At 41.8% G+C, this 23,967-nt stretch overlaps 1 protein-coding gene across 2 annotated transcripts in view; it reads left to right on the forward strand.

The window, feature by feature from the left end:
- Window positions 1-15,423: 15,423 nt before the first annotated feature.
- Phyhipl (phytanoyl-CoA 2-hydroxylase interacting protein like) overlaps window positions 15,424-23,967 on the forward strand; it is a 148,611-nt gene continuing 140,067 nt past the window's right edge. The window contains exon 1 of one of the 2 annotated variants that reach the window (XM_060369374.1): window positions 15,424-15,443. The gene's annotated coding sequence lies outside the window, so the exon portion shown is untranslated. Of the gene's footprint in view, window positions 15,444-17,978; window positions 17,998-23,967 lie in introns of those variants that run through there. The other variant, XM_060369373.1, reaches the window with a different exon arrangement.

The raw sequence follows: 23,967 nt of genomic DNA on the forward strand, positions 1-23,967 counted from the left end.
TCACCCTTCCACTCCAACCAGGATGGACCCACAGTACCTTGAGCTGCTTCTTTTTCTTCTTTCCATGACTTTACACATTCTTTTCTCTGACTCAATATATTCACCCATTCTCTCACCCAGTATCAGGTTTAAGCATAAGCAATCTTTCTTCATGAAGTGTCCTTTCTGACATCTGAACAAATTCATTTTAGTTTTCCCCCTTGGGATGAACAGCTAGAAACAACCGTGTCTTTTGTTCACTACAGAATCCTCTGTGGCTAGATGAATACCTAGCATAAAAGAAGTACTTCGTTGATTATTACTAAATAAATGAATGGATTAAACTGCTGGTTGGTTACTGTTGCTGAATATCACAGTCAAATTAGCAGCTATTGGGCTAAATGTGACGAAATGAAGCTAAAAAACGACACCTGTATGATCAGTCCAGCCCTAAAGGATCTGACAATATCAAATATTGCCCAGAAAGGGGAAACAATGATACCTTTTGAAAAGTGTCATGTGGGGCACTTTAGCTTTTTCATACCTCATAATTGGAAATGTCTTACGTTATGGGGGCTGGACAGATGGGGGTTCAGCAGGTAAGAGTGCTCACTGTTCTTCCAGAGGTACCAAGTTCAGTTCTCAGCACCCACATAGAGTGGCTCACAACCTCCCAAAAGGCCAGGTCCACGGAATCTGTGGCCTTCTGGTGTCTGACGGCACCTGCAAGCTAGCAGTGCATGTAAACCCATGTAGGCGCGCGCACACACAGAAAACTAAGTAAATATTCTTTTAAAAAGAAATTGCTCATATTATGACCCGGTCTCACACACCCACACCTAAAGTAAATTTTCATATTAGAGTCATCTTTATTATGTGAGGAATCATAGTATTTTTAAATTTTACCCCTATTTTGTACTTTTAAAAAATTCCATTACAATGCAGCTAAAGAGCCTCTAAATTGAATCCATGTCTTTCTGATGGGTTTGAACACCTGTGTGTACTAGAGCATATATTCTGGAGTCAGACCATTTGGCTGGTTCTCCCACTCACTGCTGGCACAACTTTGGCCCAGTCATCCACGATCATGGTCTCTCCGGTAAATTAACCGAGAATATTCAAATTTGGCTCCATGAAAGTGGCAGAGCTTGAGGTGGTGCTCGTAAAATGAGTGGTGACATAGCGGCAGGTGCAGGTAGTTAAAGGATGGGCACAGTTTGCTATCAGCGACACCACGGTTTACCCACCACTCCGTTTCTTGCCAGCTGAACAACTGTGTGACTTCCTTTAGCTGTGAGCCTCAGTTTCTTCAGTTTGCATAAAGTGGACTCTACCGTTCTGTGAAGAGTGACGGCGTGCATGGAAGTACATGTTGTGTATTGCAAGTAAGTGTTTAAGAGCTGGAAGTGATCTTTCTTAGACAGGATTTGCTTACAGACCATCTGAGTCAGACCTCAGTCTCTTTTTCAGGGCCTAATTAAATTTGCGATTTGTAGTCTTTAATGGAGGCAATTTGCAGTCTCGCTGAGAGTGTGAGTGGAGATGCCTTGTGCAAATGGGCTTTATTATTCATTATCTTGAGTTGTTCCAAATAAAGCGACTGAATGACAATGGACGTTTCAGTTATCAATGGTACTTTAGTATTAGAGTTTGTCCAACATAATTTCTTCCAAGTTTACTGGCAATGCAGTTTGGCTTCCCCAGTCTAATGAAGAGCAATTTTGCCTCACCTAGGCACCATCAGACTTTCCTGTTGGTATTTTGACAAGTACCGTAGAATATCAGATGGGGCCAACTCGGCAGCAATGTTCATTTCCAATTCAGCTTAATTGCTAAAGCTGCCTAGCTCGATTCTGAGAACAAAATGTCTGCTTCTGTTTGTAGTCCCTCATATTTCTGTCACTGTGGACTTAAAAAGAAAGTCAACATACGTGCTCCCTAGGGAGCCACGGAAGGTATGTTTTGGGGGGACTTAACTTGATGTGTTGCTTCAGATGCTATTGAGCTCTGGTTAGTCTGAAGTCACTCCATTTAATACTTCCCCTGGGGACCCTGCAGAGCGTTCAGTGGTTACGAAGCCTGTGAGTCAGAGGTGGAGCACAGCTGTGGCGGTACAGGGTTCAGGCAGGTGGAACAGGGGGATGCAGAGCCAATGAAGTCAGAGGACTTGTTAAGACTGTCAGCTGCAAGTGAATTACAGAGGCACAGAGAGAATGAGTAAATCATTTTAGACTTTGGACAATTAAAATATTCCTCAAACAGAAATATGAGGAACCGGGGAAGTGTCAAAAAGGCAGTTGTATTGCTACGGTTGCTGAAGAAGAAATGTAATTTCACGTACCAAGGAAGTTCCTGGGCAGTTTTAGTTATATTTGGTGATGTGAGAAAAACACTTTAGCAAAACACATCCATTTGGAAAGTTATTTATTAGTGGTTAGTAGGAATTAGAGCTGAATTTGAGTGTCTCCCTCTTCATGTGTGGTCCCTTTTCCTCATTTGTAAAATTTACACTTATATTTAACAACACTATGTCCAGGTCTCACGTTATATTGTGGTTATAAAATCACGTGACTGAATTCTGAAATTTTATTATGATTGAATCAACATCTGTTTTAAACTGGGATTTCATCCCAATGATCTTTTCTTCTAACAGAAGGGAAATTATGTCTGAGGAACTCTAACCCAAAAAGTTAGCCTTGTTGCTTATGAGAAGATAGAAAAAGGAATAGAATACTTCAAGAAAACATATGCTTTTAAATGTTATATTCAATAATGAGAAATAAGAAAATTAAAAAGAGAAATTTTAATTTTAACTTTTTATTCACTTTACATCCTTGTTGTAGCCCCATTCCTCCTCCCTTTCTGTCCCACCCTAATTCTTTTTCCCTTCCCTTCTCCTTTTTCTCAGAAAAGGGGAGCCTCTCTTTCCCATCCAGCCCAGCGCATCAAGTTGCATCAGGACTCTGAGCATAATCTCGTCCCCTGTGGCCTAGCAAGGCAGTCTCACCAGGAGGAAGTGATAGAAAAGCTGGCAAGTGAGTCTGTGTTCCATGCAGTGCCCACTTGCCTTACTCAAGGACCCACATGAAGCCTAAGCTGCCCATCTGCTATGTCTTTGGTTGGTGCAAAGGTCCAGTTCGTGTATGGTCTTTGGTTGATGATTCAGTCTCAGCAAGCCCCTCTGGGCCCTGGTTAGTTGGCTCTGTTGGTCTTCTTGTGGAGCTCCTGTCACCTCCAGCTACTTTTCTCTTACCTCCCTCTTTTGCACAAAACTCCCTACACATCACCCAATGTTTTGCTCTGAGTCTTGGCATCTGTTCTGAGGCACTGTTGAGTAGAATGTCTCAGAGGACAACTCTGTCAGGCCCCTGTCTGCAAGCTTAGCAGAGTTTCATTCATAGTGTCAGGGGTTGGGACTCACCAACAGGGTGGCTCTTTGGTTGGAGCAAGCATTGGTTGGGCATTTCCTCAAGCTCTGCTTTCTCTTTATCCCTGAACATCTCGTAGGAAAGGAAGACACTACTCCATTGCTGGTATAAACTTTAGAAGTCAATCTGGTGCTTTCTCAGAAAATTGGGAATAGCTTTACCTCAAGAACCAGCTATACTTCTTCTGGGTATATCTCCACCATGCAACAAGGACACTTGCTCAACTATGTTCACAGAAGCTTTATTCACCATAGCCAGAATCTGGAAACAACCTAAACCCCTCAACCAAAGAAACTGTGGCACATTTACACAATGGGATACTACTCAGCTATTAAAAACAAAGGAATTATGAACTTTGCAGGGAAATGGATAGAATTAGAAAAGATCATCCTGAGTGAGGTAACCCAGACCCAGAAAGACACACATTGTATGTACTCACTTATAAGTGGATTTTTAGCCATATAGTACATGATAAGCATACTATGAGGCACAGATGCAAGGAAGAGAAGTAACATGGAGGATCCTAGGGAGAATTGCATAAATTTCATTTGGAAAGGGAGGTAGAATGGACAGAGGTAGTGGCTGAAGAGAGGCAACAAGGTAGGAGAGGGGGTGCAGAGAGTTAAGAGGGTGGAGATCAGACCTAGAGAGGGAGAGCAAGAGGACAGAAGGCCTAGGGGAAAAAAAGAAACTGAGGGTGGGGGTATCTCTGTGACAAGCTGGAGGCCTAAGTCAGGGTAGGCTCCTGGGAGGATATGAGGGGTACTCAAGAGGAGACTCCTAGTAGCAGAGGCCACAGAGACTGAAGAGGACACCCTCTAACTAGACTAGTCTCCTAACAGAGGGGGGGAAACACCAACCCACCCACAAAAACTTCAACCCAAAAAACAGATTAAAAAAAAAAACAACAGAATTTTTAAGGCTCTCGCGTGCTGTCATTTTATCTGCATGAAAAATCTGTAAGTCATCATTACAGTTACTAAAGGAAAGAGATGATTTAAAAAAGGACCATTGTCTGAACCAGCAGATGTCATCTTCAGAAGTTCAGGCAGGCCTTCTTTTGAAAGATGACTCCAGCTGGGCATGTTGACTGTTGACATCCCTCAAAGGAGCTGCAGAAAGTGGGAAGAGTCATGGAACCCTCACCTGAGTATCCAGCACCCCTCCCAGTTGAATGCAGTCCTGCCCTAATTGCACATGGCATTTCGGAGGAGCTATCGCTTGGTTCTCAACATATAGATTGAAATCCTTTTGGGAGTCAAGCGACTCTTTCACAGGGGTCACCCAAGACCATCAGAAAACACAGATGTTTACATTACAATTCATAACAGTGCCAAAATTACAGCTATGAAGTAGCAATGAAAATAATTTTATGGTTGGGGGGGTCACCACAACATGACAAACCATAGTAAAGGGTTGCAAAGCTGAGGACCACTGAACTAGAGAGCATAGGCTGGGAAGGTCTAAAGGAGGGGGCTCTATCTATACAGTCTTGGGGGAATCCTCATTCATGCTGGGCACAGACTGCCTAATGTGGCTGTTTTACGGTCACCCACTCCTCTGTTAGTAAGCCTACAAATCCAATTGATTGCCCGGGGTGAATTTTTGTGGGATTGAACTTTGGTTTGTCATTGGGACCTCAGGGGGTGAGGACAAATGATGCCTTAGTGCCTCCTAGGGAAAAAAAAATCTCCCAATTCTTGCCTATACTTACCTAATTCACAAAAGGGGAGTAAATTTTTAGCTCACTGTAAACTCTTTATGCCAACAGTTTTAATAGGAGGATACACTTTATACTTTATCATATACTTTATGACTTCCAAATGTGTGCTCATGAAATTTTGGGATAGCCAAAGCAAAAGCTGTTAAACTGTGAGATGAGTGGAAAAGTGGGAGGAAAGGGAAAAGGACCTGGAGGTGACAGGAGCTCCACAGGAAGACCAACAGAGCCAACTAACCAGGGCCCAGAGGGGCTTGTTGAGACTGAAGCACCAAGCAAAGACCATGCACCAACCAAAGACCATGCAGGAACTGGACCTAGGCCCCTTACAAAGACATAGCAGATGAGCAGCTTAAGCTGCATGTGGGTCCTTGAGTAAGGGAAGTGGGGATTGCATGGAACACAGACTCACTTGCCAGCTTTTCTATCACTTCCTCCTGGTGGGACTGCCTTGCCAGGCCACAGGGGAAGAGGATATGCTCAGAGTCCTGATGCAACTTGATGAGCTGAGCTGGATGAGAAAGAGAGCTCCCCTTTTCTGAGGAGAGGAGGGGGGAGATGGAATGCAGGGAGGGTGGGACAGGGAATGGAAGAGGGATGAGGCTACAACAAGGATGTAAAGTGAATAAAAAACAAAACAAAGCAACAACAACAAAACTGTGAGATGAAAGGTGGCTGGAAGGGTCTGCCTAAACCAATGTTTCTAATCTTCCTAAGGCTGCCACCTTTTAAAAAGAGTTTCTCATGTTATGGTGAGCCCAACCATAAAATTATTTCATTGTTACTTTATAACTGTAACGTTGCTACTGTTAGGAATCATAACATAAACATCTGTGTTTTCCAATGGTCTTAGGCAATCCCCGTGAAAAGGTCATCCGACCACCAGATGCTGAGAACCACTGATCTAAAATATTTGAATCCTCAGGGGCATTAAGCATTACCTATTCCCCAGGGATGCAGCCTTTCAAAAATATTTGTCTACCGTGCTTTCTTTTTCAATCATTTCAATAAAATCATGATTATCAAAACAAACAAGTATGGTAAACATTCCTGAACAAATAGTATCTTTGCCAATGTGTACCTTTTCAATCAACAGAATCTGAAAGCACAATGAATAGGGCCTAGAATAAGCAATACTGGGTATTAAAAATTGTTCATATGAACAAGTTATGATTAAAGAAATAAATGTTCTAGAGATCTTGATTAGGGTACTTGCTACTCAAATGCATTTTTTCAAAGTCATTTAACTATATAGCTAAGTTTTGCTACTTATTACATTATTACATTTTTTAATTAAAAATACTTTTTTCATACAATATATTCTGACTATGATTTCTCCTTCCCATATCCTCCCAGATTTCTCCCCACCCATTCAAAAACACACCTCTTTCTCTCTATTCAGAAAACAAACGAGGCAAAAAACCAAACCAAAACAAACAAAACCCAGAAAAGAGAATAAAAAAAAAAACTCACAACACACACACACATGCACACACAAACCATAAAAACAAAAAAATAAGAAAACATAACATACATGGAAAAAAAACAGTAAGATTTAAAAAAAAAAAAGTCCAAACAAGGAAATATGGGTCATAAAAAGCCCAGAAGCACCACTGAGTTCATTTTGTATGGGCCATCCACTGCTTGTCGTGGTGCCTACTCTGAAGTATGGTTTATATACCCAGTGGGACTTCACTGGAGAAAAGTAATTTTTCCTTTGCAAGCAGTTGTCAACTGGAGGTAGCTTTTTGGTTAGGGATAGAAGCTCTTGTCCACACCTCCCTCTCAGCACTGAGACCCTATCTGGCCTGAACCTGTGCAAGCCTTGTGCATGTTGCCAAAGTCTCTGTGGGTTCACATGCATGTCACTACTGTTGTGTCTGGAAGATACTGTTTCTTTGGTGTCATCCAAGAGACTGACTTTCTGTTTCCTCTTCTGCACAGCAGAAGAGCTCTGAAGGGGAGAGTTTTCATGAAGACATCCCATTTATGACTGAACGTTCCAAAGTCTCTAACTTTCTGTACACTGTCCAGTTGTGGCTCTCTGTATTAGTTCCCATCTACCACAAGAGAAAATTTCTCTGATGGTGTCTGAAGAAAATATTGGTCTATGGGTATGGCAAAATGTCATTAGGAATCGTTTTATTGCTGTGTTCCTTTAGCAGCACAGTAGAATTTGGTTTTTCCTCAGGCCCATGGCCTGTCTAGTCTCAGGTCCTTGGCCACCTGAGCAGTGCTGGCTATGCGTTTCATCTCATGAAGTGGGCCTTAAAGCCAATCAGATAGATTGCTGTTTAGTCCCAAAATGTTTGTGCCACGAGTGGGCCTTAAAGCCAATCAGATAGATTGCTGTTTAGTCCCAAAATGTTTGTGCCACTATCGCACCAGCGTATCATGCAGGCAGGCCATAGTTGTAGACTGCAGGGTTTGTAGCTGGGCTGGTGTTTACCTTTCCCCTCTGGTAGTGTGCAGAGTACCTTCCAGTTCCATGAACACTAGTCAGTAGAGATGAAGGCTCTAGTTAGACATCACCTTGACTTCTGTGTTCAAGGAGATATGTTAAGTATTGTCTTCAACAATAGGGTCTTACTATCAGTTTTTGGAGAACAACCAATATCCTTGTCAATAGCCTGGAGTAGTTGGGGATTCCCTTGGGACCCCTTTGGTCAACAATTCAATTAGGTGTAGCCAGTTCCTGGTACTGAAAGCTTCACTTAATGGCAAAAGAAGTCTAGTTGGGACATTGTCTCCTGTGTTATTTGGTGACTCCATTTAGATTTCTTTCATATATATGCACATATTTTAAAAGTCTTCTACAGTATTAGGTTTCTATATGACCCCTAAAACGGCTCTTAGTACTAATTGTCGCTCCTAATATTCCTTCCCTTATTCTTCTCTTCTCTCCCCTACTGGTTTAATCTTCATTTCAGCCTTCAGCTTCTTTATAACTATATTCTATTTCACCTTCCTTGAGAGATTGTCCCCTCTTCAGTTTAACTACATGTTAACATTAAGGTCTCAGGCACTTAGAAAGTTGACACCTGAAAAGCACAGGGGTGTCTAATCCCAGCCAGCCTTCCTCTCAGGGGAAGTACTTACCATGGAAAGTAAGCTCATCTACTACAGAGCAGCCTCAGCAAATTAGATTTACCTGGAAGTGCAGATATAGAAATCTCATACATAAAAAAGATTTACCTTTGCCCCCCCTCCATTCAGCCAGAATATAGGTGTTTCTGAAAAAGGTGCCTGTCCTGAGGGCTCTAATCCGTGCAGTTCCCACGGAACACATCTTCTTCAGATTCATTAGTCAGCACTTTCTAAGACCTTGACTCCTCTCCTACAGGCCATAGCTTGAAAAATGGCCTGGGAATATTATATGTGGGAAAGTTCTCTGGATGAGGGCAGAAATGAGTACTTCTTGTATTTTAGGTAAATAACAATGTCTGTCAGTCAGTTCCTGTGTTCCTGTCAGTTCCTCCAGCTCATAGGCTAGAGAGAAGACAGAGAGCAGGACCCAACTCGGCCAGCAGGGAGAAGGGGCAGTGACTTTGTGTTGTACACCAGACACTGAAGCAGCTTCTGGACAGCGAACAAGTATTTGCTGAGTTGTTCCACTTGGAACCAGGCAGATGGGCTCATATAGGGACAGTGTTAACATGGGTGTAATGTCAACGCCAATGATCAGGACTGACTGAAAAAGCAATAAGAGATAAGAGAATGAGACTTTGATTCAGGAAACAATCACTGGATGTTTGGGGAAAGGAAAGAATCCAAACAATTGATTGGCTTCCATGAGCAGAGGAGCAATGAACAAATCATTGATCTGAAGTGGAGAAAGGAAACCTGAAGATTATGTCATACAGTCCAGAGAAATGTTCTCAATCTAGTAGGCTTAAATTTACCTTTCTCTTGGACAATGTGGGCCACGTGGCTTAGTCTTGGTACAGGTGAAATGAGCTCAATGGTCACTGTTGTTTGTTCTGACACCCAGTCTTGCAGCACCTTTTCTTTGCTGATTTGGCTCTTCAGCCATCTAATTCCGGTAAGTAGACACCATAGGAGGATGTCATTGCTACTTTTGATATCCAAAACAGTCTATTAAACTACCTTATGCTTTATACATCAGCAGTGACAGGTTCAATTGCATTAGCCTTTGTGTCTGATATTTCTAAAGTCCTTGCTTTATGTTTATGGACCTGAGAGAGTTTGGTCACTCCTTGCTTTGTCAAGAATTTGGGGATTTTCACATAGCGGGGTATATAGTTCAAATTTATTCACACAAAACAAAAAGTTTGTTGGCTTATTTAATGTGTATGTTCAAAGCAACGAACATTCCGGGGAGCTTTAAACATTTACCTGGGGGTACCACACTGTGCCTTTAGGTTCTGCCTTGCTGAAGATGCTGTACTCTGATGTCGGGCTTGGCTAAGACTATCACACTTGCTGCTGTTAGGCATCACCCTGTGGCATCATTATCTCCATTTTCATTTAGGCTTTCTTTTTGTCTTGATAAAATGGCTGCTGTAGATCTAAATTAGTTCCAAATTATTAATTATCCCATTAAGAAAGAAGAAAATCTATTTTCAAAATTTCCCAAATCTGGTCCAATATCTAATTGCTTTGTGTCAAATGATAAAAATCGAGCTAATTGCTGGATCAAGAGAAACTGAAACTGGGTGTGATGATCAGCGTGAGATGTGGGTCCTGGGACCACAGCAGAGGGTGGTGGAGGGTGGCTTGGCCCCTCCTGATTCATGAGGTTGAAGAATTCGGAAGAGATGTTTCCAGAACAACCTGGTGAGGAACTAGCATCTGCGGGGGGGGGGGGGGGACGGGGGGAGAAACGGAAGCTAAGCAGGAAGGTGGGACAAGTGGTCCCCAAGCATTCCTGAGGGTTTTCTTTGGCATCAGCCAATCACTCCTGACTCATCATTACATCTCCCTTTACTCCTTCAAATTCCCAGGCCAACCTAGTGATTAAGCAATTATCAGTGACAAGACCTGTAGTATTTTTAAACCAAACTATTACGAACATATCCCATCATTCTGATTTTCTTTCCATTCTCCTCCTCCTCCTATTTTTAAGGATCTGTCTGACTAAGAGGACCCACCTCCACAATCTAAGATATTTTCCTCCATGTGAATATTGGGCGGTTGGCAACCTTAATGCCACCTGCAACCTTAACATCCATTTGCAGTGGGATTTAACAGTCATCGTTTGTTGCAGCAGCATGTGTTCCATGGAATGCTTGGATCTCCCTTTGGAAAGCAGGTGATTCAGCTGCCTTAAGAACATGTTTCAACTTTTTTAAGGTCATGGCTTTTCCGAGTAGCCCAGTCAGTGATTAACTATAGCAGAAATATTATATGTTACATAAATATATATTAAATATTGCAGGAATAGAGTTAGGGCATTTCTAGCCAGGACAGCAAGCCATCTGCTGTGGCTCCCTCAGTTTTACCTGCCAAGACTGAGACTTCAGGCCTGTGCCTTCCAAGCCCAGTTGCTATATCACAGGTGTCACATTGGCCCTGTGGTCTGAAGAATTCCTCTGTGCATTCATGACTTCTCTACCTTTATTATTCATAGATGATGCGCCCCATAACCCAATTTCCATCCACTATACCTGTGCTTATTGTCTAGGAGCCCCAACTAAGACAAAGAGGGGACTAAGCTCAGAGATGAAAAAGAGCAAGAGCTGCCGAAAAGTGGCTTGGTGTAGCCAGGGTACAAGATTGCAAGGTGGACCTGAGCGTGTTTTATCCCTGAATGCCCACTGGTGGTGTGTCAGTCAATGCAGCCTAATGCTTATACAAGCTACATGTTTTACCAGCCTAACACAGTACCTACTCTTTTCCTTCCCTCCATTCAGCGGGAATACAGGTGTTTCTGAAAGGTGCCTGTCCTGGGGGCTCTATTCCATGCAGCTACCATGCAATGAACTTTCTTCAGTTTCATTTGTCAGCCCTTTCTAAGACCTTGACTCCTCTTCCTACACACCATAGCTTTGGAAATGGACTGGGAACATTATATGTGGGAAAGAAGGAGGAAGGCAGAAATGGATACATTGTAATGGAAGTTTTGGTTTCTTTGTAAACTCAGTCATGTTATGTAAATATGTTTTTGTTTTAATCCCAAGGGTGGGATTTTACCTGAGCTTTAGTTTGTCCACAGCCGATAACTGTCATGTGCAGGGTGTGGCCTTTGCCAGCTTGTGTAGCACGAATCAGAGCAGGGTCTAGGGCTCTGAGGATATACATATGAGAATACAGAAAGAGAAAGGGTGGTGTATGGTTTGGGAGTGTGACATGTGGCAGTTTGGAGAGACCAGAGACAGATGGTGTCATGGTTTGGAGCAGACAGAAAAAGAGACATGCTTTGGGGCTCAGAGGCCTGGGGGAGATTGCTGCGTTTGTTTGCTGTTCACAGAGATTGCTATGGCCCTAAAAGAACCCATTGACCTTGAACAGACAAGTAAATGGGTCTGTGCCCACTTCTCCCCATTAACCTTCTCTTTCCTACCTAGGGTTAGGGGTTGGAAGGGAGGTAGAGGCCTAAACACTCCAAATAAAATAGAGTTTAAAAATGAACTCTACAATAATCCTGTATCTTAGGAAAATAACTACCTCTGTCAGTCAGTTCCTGTGTCCTGATGGGCTGATGAAAAGACAGAAAGGCCCAACTCAGCTAACGGTGAGGAGGGGTACTGACTTTGTGTGCCGCACAGACACTTTAGCAGCTCGTGGGCAGTGAACAAGTATTTGCTGAGTTGTTGTGCTTGGAATCAGGCAGGTGGGCTCAAACTTCAGCTCTGTCAATGTCCATAAGTAAGTTACTTGTCTCTAATTGTCTCTGAGGTTTGTTGGTTTGTTTTTCCTTTTCATTGGTGCAAAGAACATAAAAATGTCCATGGCACAGTTGTTACAAAGCTCCCGTGGGCTTGAGCATATGTAAATGTAACCAATAATTGCTGCATGCCCCATATGTGTGAACATGTGAGTTATAGAAATCATTTCATTTCTCTTCACCGAGAAGCTAAGCAGTGGTGGTATCATCACCCTGGACGTCATCACCCTAGGCATGGAATAGACACGTGGAGGCCTTAAGCGGCTTGCTCCAATTATGCAGGTCATAATTGATGGAGCCATGACTCATCCCAACCTCGGAGTCAGTGTTCCCAACAACGCTATTCATTAACCGAGGTAGGCTTCATGCCAACTATGGCATCTGGAGTCCAATCAATGCTCAATAAGTTGCAAGGCAGGATGGAGAGAGGTGTCTAAGAACAGATGGTGTACAGGTCAGTGGTCTAGCAGCTGAGCTTAGGAAAGTTTCAAGCAAAGATCTCTGATGCGGGGTGGAATTCTAGTTCCTACAAGAGATTGACAGAAACAAAAGCAATTCTCCTTCCTGGCAATGCTTCAGAGACTAAATGTATGAGCCTAAAGAGACAGTAGCAGTCCCAAATAGTAGCTCAGGTCTTGGGGTTGTCAGGAGTTAATTCAGCCTGGAGTTGACCTGGTAAGTAGGTGAATTTAGCTGTAAAGAAAATAAGAGGGGGAAAAGGAGATGGGTTTAGAACCAACCAGTCAAGAAGAGCTGTCCCAGCCCTGTTTGATGATGGAGGTGAATCGGTGTCTCAGACGTCATGTGTTCTGTAAATGTGTGTTCTGTACACCTAAGCACACCCTCACTGGTGGTGCTAATCAGCCTATTAGTGTCTCTGGGCTAGTTTTAGGATGCATTCTTCATGGGGCTCTTCCAATTCTAAGGCATCCCACAGGCGGCTCATCTAGATGACAATGCAGAAAGAAACAAGCTTGGGTTTCAGTGACAACAATACAGTATCATAGTAGAAAAATAAGCTGCTTAAAAAAACATGCTGGATTTGAAACTGAGCAGTAATTCAGACACTGTCTTTAAAATATGCAAAATCTGGGCTTGGAATATAGCTTAGTGGTAGAAGGAGGTCCCTGGTTATATCTCTAGCCCTGCCAAGAAACAAAACAACACAAAAAAGCAGAACATTACTAGCGTACAAGAAACATAGCAGCATATACAATCACTAAGCAAAGGGCATTCTTGGGAAAAGATTTTAAAGAAATAAACCATTAGATAACTTTCTGAAAATACCTCACATTTCCTTTTCTGTTTTTTTTTTTTTCCTTTCCTCCTCCTTCATCTTTTTCCTAACCCTTCCTTTTCTCAAGCAGAGTATGAAAAGAAAAACCCGGTCAGGAATCTTTAAAGGAACATGGCATCCTCATCCCTGGCATCCTTTGATGGAAGCATGGGCCAGGGTAAAGGACAGCTTTATTGTTCATCATGTTGTGTGTGGATAAAACTCACAGCGGGATTAAATGTCTTTTGGGGTGTTTTCCCCAACAAGCTCTTCAGTGGTTTCCCATAGATTAATTGTTAAGGAAAGAAAAAAAAATCTAGTTTGTGAAGGTTTACTGGGCCTGATATTTTCCTATAAATGAAAGTTTTACCTATGTTCAGATTTGCAATATGCTGGCATTTTGGTAACATACTAAAAATTTCATATTCATAGGCTAAATATGGAGAACATGTCCACATACAGCAAACTTATAGTCAGGCAAAAAATTATGGCTGCTTCAAACTTACAATCGATGAATTAAAATGATCTGCTGAGATGGCTGAAGGACAACCAAAAGAATAACAATGCTAATGAAGTGCTAAAAATGAGACGGGGGTGGGTGTCATTCGCTTTCAAGGCATTTCTTTTAGGAGGTCTATCGAGTTAGACATTACATTTTCCCTTCTACATGACAGCAAATAGTTCTCAGACACAGGGCCAATAGCGATCATAGTAGACAGTTCTTGCCATGTCACACACATTGTTTACACCATTTTACAGGGCAAGAAACTGGGGCCCTCGAAACAGAACCAGGCTAACATAATGGTGGCTATGAGGACTGACTTGGGTTTTGAAAGTCTGTGTTCTCTCCACTAGGCTGTAAGTCTCCAACCTTGGAAATAATTCTTATACCAGTAGAATGGCAAGAACATAATTTTGGAATTAAAAAGGAACATAGGGCAGAAAAAAGAATTTTCATATATTAAATTCTTTTTTTTATTTCACAGACCACTGAAAACACTCAAAAATCCTTAGCAAGCATCCAAGAAGCACAAGATAGTTTCAAAAGGCCTTTTCTAGATGACTTTAAGTCAAGTGCCCTGGCAGTGTTAAACATGACTTTTCTAATCTTAAATCAATTTAAAATTCATATAGAAGCATCCCTGTTTTTAGAAGGTCAGGTTTACTTTTAACTCTAATCTCCAACAAATCCTTGGAGGTTTTACATGATGACACAGGCCTTTACTGGAGAGGAGTGAATTCGCTGCATATTTTCTTAACCAGATTCTGAAATCTAGCTCTGTCACAGGGTGACCCTGTCACAGGTTCAGATGTTTTGAGATGTTTCTGGCATGGAAGTGCACATGTATTGTTGTGTTCTCAAGAAAAAGAGTATGCATATACCCATGCGTGTATATATGCATATATATAATTCTCTTTTCCTCTTTTTTTCTTTACATACATACATGCATGCTTACATGTATTCACAAACTTACTTTTAAAATGCACACACATATCAGAGCATCAAGGGAGGATAGAGAAGGCCAGAGACAACATGGAGTCAGGATTTCCAGGCTTGAGCTACTATGTGTGGTTTTCATGGGTCTCTAGAAAAGTGACCTCCTCTTTGTATAATGCCTTGTTGTTATAAAATCAGGGAGATTTTGAATTGAAAATTTATTCTTTAAAAATGTAATCGCTCTGCTTTCCTTTTGAGGATCCACTGTAAGTGCCAAGTGCCTGACAGAGCAACATAACCCCAGACAGATAGACCCGACCCTGTACAGATTTGTTCGTTACTTTTACTTGTCAAACAAGAAAAGCCCAGGAGTCACTTTTAAGTTTGCAAACCGTAAGTTATTCAGGAAAACCATTAGGCAGTGTTGAAAACCTTTTCCTACATAGGCTTTTAACATACATGAGTATGTGTGTGAGAGACTGTTCTCTTTACATGGTTGTGACTCAATAGCAGCCTATGGCTTTCCCCCACGTGTATTTCACTCCTTCCCATACACAATGGGACATTATTCTTTCATTTGGTGATTTCAAGCAGAGGAGGACAATGGCAGACATCCCCTTAGAAAACAGAGAACTTTGTTTCAAAATCTTCTATTCTCTTTTTGTTGTCATAAAAACAGTGAGCATGATGTGGACTCTGAGAGATGAAGAGTGACACTGCTCACAGGAGACCCCACAAGTCTTCAAACCTGCACAGTATGTAAGAAATAAGCTTCACGTGTGTGTGTGTGTGTGTGTGTGTGTGTGTGTGTGTGTTAGGGGAGGGGGAAGGTGGGTGCACAAAGCCAGTGGGAATCTGACATTAAACTCTGGTTTTGCGCTCTGTCTTTATTTATTTGTTTGTTTGTTTGTTTGGATTTTAGAGGCAGGGTTTTTATGCATAGCCTTGGCTGTCCTGGACTCTCTTTGTAGACCAGGCTGGCCTCAGACTCCTAGAAATCCTCCTGCCTCTGCCTCCCCGAGGGCTTGGATTATAGGCATGTGCCACCGCGCCCAGCTCTTCTCAATAATTTTTAGTGGTTCTGAAAATTGTATGGCCAACACTATCTCACTTTACCTATTGAGAAAACAGAGGTCTAGAGAGATCTAAGTAGTGACTGTAGGGTAGATGTTACATTAGTGAACAGATTTCTCAGTTCCAGAACCTTGAAGTAGTCTTTTGGTTTCACCATACCATAGCTCTGAGAGGGGATCAGATCTTAAAGTCAAGTCAGATAAAATGTCTCACACGACCTCATAGAAAGAGTTTCAGAAGGGTGGGGTAGATTCTGAGGCCATGGCAGCTCAAGCTGAGTGACGTGCAGCCCACTTATTTTGGGTACTGGGAGGGACCCAGAGTTTTTATAGACCCTGTATTATCCTAACAAGTTGATATGCTGATTTAGGTAGTATTCTGATCATGGAGTGCTGAAGTCTTTTAGCATACAGCAGGCAAACATCTCTTTCAATACTTAATAAACTCAGCAGTAAAGTTTTGGACATTAGAAAATGATAATTTCTTAAAAACATTTAAAATCACGTTATTTGTGTGGTATTTTCTCCTGTTGCTTTTGCTAATCTTCCCTTTCCAGTTGGGTGTAACTTCCTGCCATCAGTAATAACCAGATCAAGTATCCCAGTGAGTGAGTGCCTTTACAGGCCAGTGACCAAACCGTTCTCAAAGTCCACCAGCGAGCAGCTGCCCATCACCACTCCAGGGGTTCTCTCAACCGGTGCTGGTGGCAGGCATCCCATTAATTCTGTTTTTCATGTGGATGACAATGCAATTTACAAGTCTCTCATCTTAGATGGGAACCTCCGTCAGAAGAGCACCAGGCCCAAGTCATAACCGAAATTTTGGTACCTTGCAAATAAAGACTAATTTAATAGGCAGACAGATGGAGGATGGATGGATGGATGGATGGATGGATGGATGGATGAGTGAATTAATGAATGCCATGAAGTAGCTGAGAAACAACTTGTAGACGGTGAGGTAATTGTACTTAATGGAGCGGGAAATAAAGCTAAAATGGTAGTTTGAAGGTAAATTCTACTGGGACTTCTGTAATAAATAACGTATCATGGCCTTTGTAAGAAATATGGATCCACTGACCTTTGGGTTTTGTTTGTTGAGTTTTTATTTTAGTATATGAATAACCTTGGCTAGTATGTGTTTATACATAATTCTGGTAGGGTCCAGAGGAGGACTAACAGTAGCTAGGGGTGGTTACATCATATAAAGGAAGGTTTTTAGAAAATTACAGAAAGTTATTTAATTGTGAGATGACAATGACTGAATGAATAGCAATGAAAGGACAAAAATCAGAAACAGACTGAAAATAGCTCTGTAAACTACAGCTGGAAAGACTGGCAGGAATATAATCTCAGAAGGGAAGGAGATGCTCTGGGAGAAAGAAGAGGACAATATGCGTAAGTTAGTCTGGCTTAGGAATATCAGCCAAGAGGTATGGCAGAATGTATATATATAAATACAGATTCAGATTTAAGTATTAACTGAAACCAAAGAGGAATTAAGATTTGCTGGGAAATGGATGGCGAGAAGGACTGAGCAAAGAATTTCAGACACTACCTAAATGTAAAGGGTAGTAGGAGAAATGACATAGTGAGTGTAGACTGAGAAATAATCAGAGATACAGAAGAACTGAACCACAGTAAGACAGAGATCTCAATGATAACGAGGGCACAATCATACAACTACAGAACACTTAGGAGAGAAACATCCAGTGGCAAGGCACAGAAACCAATTGGAGCTAATGTGTGTGGAAGAAGAATGCAATAGTTAGATTCAAGAGTGTTCTACTCAACCTAAAGGCTGACCTTGGGGCTGCATCTCACAGGAGTCCAGAACTGGGAACTAGAAAGTTGGTAGGAACCAAAGTAGACACGTGACCAGTTCTGACATGACCATCTTACTCTTCTCTTTGAAGATTCTGTCTTTGCTCTAGCTTCTCTCACTGTTCCTGACTTAAATACTAAGCGGATCTCTCAATTACAGTGTATGTCACAACTCAGAGAATCTGGTTGACCCTGGTTAGGGTGGGTATCCCTTAGTTTCAGTGAAGTTTCCTGGAGGAAGATGGGAAATAACAGGGAACAAATATGGTTTCAGGACTCATTTCAGTAATTTTCAGAGAAAGACCACTCTGGATTGAGCAGGTATTCCCACAGACGTCTACTACCAGATTGATGGAAACAACTCCATTAAGACCCTGGTTGATCTTTATTGGAGGCATCAATTACTGGAAAAGTTGTAAGTACCTTGGCTCCTTTCTTCTTTACTCCCATTTCCTGCTAGCCTAGAGGGAAGCTTTCATTAATGCCTCTGTTGATTTCTCTACAGCAGGAACATGAGTAAAAGAAATTGCTTGTGAAATGCCTTGACATCTCTAGGTCAAAAGGCCCAAACAAACACAAAGGATATTTTTTCTTTCTAGAAAAGCTAGAATTTTTATTTTTACTTTTTTGCCTGCATCTCATCAATTTCCCAAATTATGTTAGATGATTTCTGGCTTTCATTAATCAAACTACTACCTGTGATAGACTGCTGGACCCTCATCTCATTTTGATTAATTCCATTCTCTCATTCATCTCTCTAGCACAGTTTTCACTAGGTAATTTTTTGAGGGCCAAGAGGGATGGGATTGACTAAGGACTTGAAAGTGGAAGTGTATCTCCCAAATCTGACTGAGTCTGTCTGTTCACAGAAGTATTTTTTTGTCATCTTTTCTAGCTCTAAGAATAGCGGTGCCAGCTGTACTTGCCTGAGCCATGTCTAAATTAATAAAACAACGTGGGATTATTGACATTTTCTTGCTTCAACTAGCAAATGTGCATCTTTGGATTTTTATCAACTGAAATGCTCTTATAACGAAACATTCGCACAAACAGGCTCAACATAAAAATAATAATGCACATTTTGTTCATGCTAATTATGATTTAAATGCCTTTTACTTATCTTTCTTGCATCATTTCTCTCAGAAATTGGAACTAAGCTGGGACAGTTCAAAGAAAAGAAACCTGATAGTATGAAAGGGATATGTGATCATTGATCACTGTTGTTCACAGCTCTATTACCTAAAACCCATGAGACCTGGGAATGACTTACCCTTCCTGAGCCTACATTGTCATACCAATGCAATTATGCTACGCTGAGGAGTAAGTGATATTTTAAGAATGCCACATAGCATAGCATGCCAGGCACACCGTAAACGCTAATTAACTTGAGTTCCAGAATACGAGGTATTTGATAGTAAGAAGACATCTTAATCACTGTACTCACAATGCCTGACTCACACATAGATGTGGAAGAGTCTAATGTGCACATAGACCCATGAGAGACACACAGGGTAGACATCATGAATGTGGTCACGGGTTGCTGTTGACATTTGTATTGACAGCATCTCTGTATCATATAGGGCATTGATAACATTCACCTTTGAGAATGTAAGGGTACTCTGCACTTGACATTGGGTGCATCTGGAGTAGCCATGGCTGATGCCCTATTCTCTATTAACATAAAGTCCCCTAGACAAGACATATTCTAGGTCCAACTGAAGGCTACAGGACTTGTTCAGTAAAGGGAGGGATAATTAATCACCTTGTCTACTATTCCAGTGTCCAGAGGTTTAGAGTCTAGCATACATGCCTGGAGCTTGTGAGATAACCAAAAGATTTTTAAAATTAAAAGGAGAAAAGGCCTTCACTCATACTTCAACAGGGCATTCAGAGCACAAGTTCTCATGGGTTGTTCCTGGCTTAGTAATACAAGTCAAGGAGAGGTAAACCTCCCTCTCTTGAGATGACAGTTAGAGCCGGTAAGGTTGAGGACAGTGGCCTGAATGGCAGTTCCAAATGTCTAAAAGATGAACCAGTAGCAGAAGAAACAGCTGAGGTCTCTTGAGCCCTTCGAAGCCTTCAGACACAGAAGGCGAAGGCACAGGGATGGGAGCGCCTGAGGAGAAGGAGAGTAAGAAGCATCCTTTGTGGCTTTTGCTGAGATACTGGTCTTACTCTTTGGCAGCATAGCTTGGTAAATGACCAGTGCCTAACAAATATTTGTGGAATAAATCCGTACTAATTAAGCAATTTATATGCATGCTACTTAGGTATTGTCTTCTTTTATTTATTTTGCTGTAAGGGATTAATATTGAAGTTGAAGAGTTCGTAGGAGTCTGTGCAGTGAAAACACAGGCTTTGGAGTCTGAGGCAGACTTGGCAAGTAATTCACACCTTCAGTGCTGTTTTTTAATTTCATCTATAAAATAGGATTATTGGGAATCTAATTGAACTTCCCACATAGAGTAAATGGATGTCTACCTGACCCTAATCAGGAAGCTCCCCACACAGCGATAGTCAGTCGTAAATTGCTTAGCAGGAATTTGTGTTCATACTTTCATTCCCTGAGTCTTCTAGTTGAAGATGGAAACATACAGAAACTGCATTAAAAAACCAACATAAAATCAATGGGGGAAAGACATCTGCAATGAGAGGAGCAATCAGTTTAATTTGTTTTATAATGATAATAATTTGATGGTAAAAGATGTGTTTTATATTTTCCCAAGTTAGCACAGCTTTGGCTATACTAGGGAGATGCCCAACAGATACATGTCAGTGCTGATTTGGGAAGTCCCACAATCTGAAATAATGTGTCAATTTTGCTGCTAGTCAGTCCTCAGCTTGATGCAGAAGAAAAAGTAATAGAACTGATGCTATAAAGAATTTGCTAATGGATGTGCTTGAGAGACAATGAATCACTCAAAGTAGAATTTAGCTAAGAGAGTGATGCCACCACCCCCATACCCCAAAGATAAGCAAGTTGTGTGCCAACCTGGCCTGTTAGAGATGAACAAAACTTAGGTTGTGAATATTTGTTCACTAGGATTGACCAGCCATTAGGCTCTGCTCCCATAACAAAGCAGACAGCCTACTTAAACCCATGCATTAGGCCAGTTGCCATAACAAAAGACACATCTCTGAGGGCAGCTCAAGATGGGCAGCATGGAGTCACAACATCATTAATTCGCGGTGGGCACGATGATCCAGGGTAACAATTAAACTTAAGAGATAATTCGGGCAATATCTTCACTCTGGAGATCTCTCATTTGCCCAGGTGGTCAGACTTGCAGTTTCTTGTTTCTGTTTAAATTATCCAAAGTGTAACCTGGAACCAGGAGCTAAAAGAGATTTAAGGATGACAAAATATGCAAAATGTATAAGCTTAAGGTGTATATAAGCTAGCAGAATCTCCTATTTAAGACTGGCTCTTCCTTGGGCATTAGCCAAAAGTCACACAAAGGATATTAAAGAGCTTTCTCCTTATCTCTCATTGTATGGCATGAGTTTTCAGTGGGAGGGTATATTATTTCTGTAACAAGCTTTCTTTTTCAATTTTCCTTTAGAATCCTTTTAACTATTGTGCCTATATTTTCTATAGACATTCTTGAGATGTAGAAGAATGTCCAACATGAGAGACATATTCATGTTGCTCTACCTGCAAATGACACAAGGAAGCATGCCTGTGAGAATCAGAGAAATGTCAACATCATCAAAGGCCCATGGATAAAGCTCAGTAGTGGAGCAATCATCTAACCCACACAGGCATGTGTTTGGTCCCCAGGACTTCAGGGAGAGGGAATGAAATGCATTTGAGGAAATTGTTTTCCTACCTATCAAGTCTTAAGCATTGTATTGAGTACTTTTCAAACATCATGTCATTTAATCCCTAAGATAACCCTGTGAAACAAATATTTACAACCCCAGTTTTCCATTATGAAGTTAGCTAGTGTGGTGGTGACCTGAGTGCTGGGTTTGCCTCTTACTGACAAAATGAATTGGAATTTTATACTGGGATTATGGCTGTAGTGTTTGTTTGTTGTGGCTTTTAACCTTTATTGAATTACAAGTTCTTTAGTGAATTGTATAGTAGCAGAAGTCATAGACCCTGAAGAGAACATTTTTGGTTAAAGAGTATCTCTTCAACAAAGGTCAACTTTAGCTCACAATCTTCATCTTCAGCACTGGCCTAATGAGATCAAAGAGCATCTTGAACACAGTCTGGAGCATGCTTCGGAGGTGTAACAGGGCAATTGAAGTCTTCGTGAGGCCTTCCTTTTCAGGATGCTGAGTTTCCTCCACTTCTGAAATCTGTGCCACCCATATGTCTATTTCCCGGAAGCTAGAGTACTTGCCTTGGAACAGTAAAAGGCAAATGTTCAGCCTGGATTTCTGCCCTGCCTTCCATCTCCTGCTCCCTGGGCTCCATGCTGGATCCCCTCCCGTCTCCCATTCTGGCAGCTGATAGGTAGCAATGCCTAGTGCTTGCATGGTTCTTGTGCTAGTTCTTCAGGCTGCGTGTTTATGCAACCTGCAATCTGCCCAGGTTGCTTTAGGTTACATGAGGTTGCCCTCTTACCCACTTAGAGATGCTTCCCAACTGAATTAGTTATGAGGAGAACCGTGTATGTGTGTGGGGGGGGTGCTGAGGATGTGAAGGGTGTAAGTGTTGGTCTGTGTGTGTGTATGTGTGCATGTATGTGTGTATGTGCATGAATGTTACATGTGTTGGTGTGTATGTGAATGTATGTGTGTGCGCATGTGTGTGTTCTTATCATATTTGTTTCTTCAGAATGGTACTGTGACTTCAGGAGATCTAGGTTTGCACACATGACCTGATAACAGTAAGCAGGAGGGTTATGTCATCTCCAGCTGTCCTCTGAGCCTCTGCTGGTCATGGTCATGCCCCAGGCATCTAGTACACACTGCACAGAGCTTAGCTAGTCATGTGCTAAGTGACTAAAGCACTACACGCTCTCTGAGTACTAGCATGGGCCTATTAGTGGTTTACTTATGAATCATTGCTCCTCACTAAGTTAGCCACAGTGCAGTGTGGCCCAACGTCCGTCCCTTGTAGTCAGTGATGAGCTACTTTAAGTCACCTGCACACAGCCTTTCTTTGCATGTCTGCTTATCCTTGTGGGCACCTAGCCCAATTATTTGTATACACCTATCAGGCTATCAGTAATGCTTACTGATTGAAAATTCCATGTTGGCTGGAGAGATGGCTAAGTAGTTAGGAGCACTAAATGCTCTTTCAGAGGACCGGGTTCAATTCCCAGCACCGGCATGGCAGCTCACAACTGTAACTCCAAGATCTGACACCCACAGGCAGAACACCAATGCACATAGAATAAAAATAAATAAATTATAAAAAAGAAAATTCCATTTGCAGACTGAGTGGGGTGTTGTGTCTTAAGCAGACTGTTTAGACAATCACATCTACAGCCTTTCTACACTTGCACTGCCTTTAGAGAAATTATAGAGAAACTAGTTTGGGAATTTTAACTAGGATAGCTGGTAACAGTAACAGCACAGAGGGCTTAAACTAGAGGACATTTTTAAAGGTCACTGGGTCAGTTCCCTACCTGACATGGAGCAATGCTGCAGACTATGGGGTGGGGATGGATCCCTATTTCTCTCTCCTGGTTGATCCTTTCTGATGTCACTGAACCCTGGTCTCATTTTGTTCCAGCCTTGGCTAGTATACATTTGCACAACTGTGCTAAATCCATTTCAAGTGTAAAATAGGATGGCCTTCATGTGTGACCCAGTGGAACCCTTAATTCTGGCTCCGACCAATGGGGTTTAAGTCCCCTTACAGGAAGGCCTTCTTGGTCAGGAGTGAAAATGGTGCCGTTAGCTTGTTTGTGGCATTTTGGTGGGACTTCTCATATGCTTGCTCCTCTCAAAGAAAAATGTAGCCAGCATAGCCCTGACAATAATAAAGTCACCATTTAATTACATAACCAACAATTTCCATTTCTAGGGGTTTACCAGAATTCTGATACCACCTATCTGCTTATAAAATGCCTGCATAGATCCGGACAGCCAGGCTAGCTCTTTGCCTAAATTAGCCAAGTTGTCCCCAGAGGCAATAGGCTTCAGTATCTACCTCTTCACTATGTGTGTTCAGTCAAGGCTCCTTGCTGTGATGTTTATTCATGTTCATCCACGTAGAAGCATAGCACAGCCTGGTTGCATGATCTTCATAATAATTCTTAGATTTTAATGTTATTGTCAATTTTTGGTTTCTTTTCTCAAGCTAAAACCCCCAGTGCTTTCATCTTCCAGTATAGCATCCCAGATTTTGGTGTTGTTTTACCTCCTGGGATCACTAGAAGCCTCTAAATGTCTCTTTTAATACTTCCTAGCACAAAATTCAGGG

The sequence above is a fragment of the Meriones unguiculatus genome, chromosome 16 (genome assembly GCF_030254825.1).
Source record: "Meriones unguiculatus strain TT.TT164.6M chromosome 16, Bangor_MerUng_6.1, whole genome shotgun sequence".
NCBI classification, from domain to species: Eukaryota; Metazoa; Chordata; class Mammalia; order Rodentia; family Muridae; genus Meriones; species Meriones unguiculatus.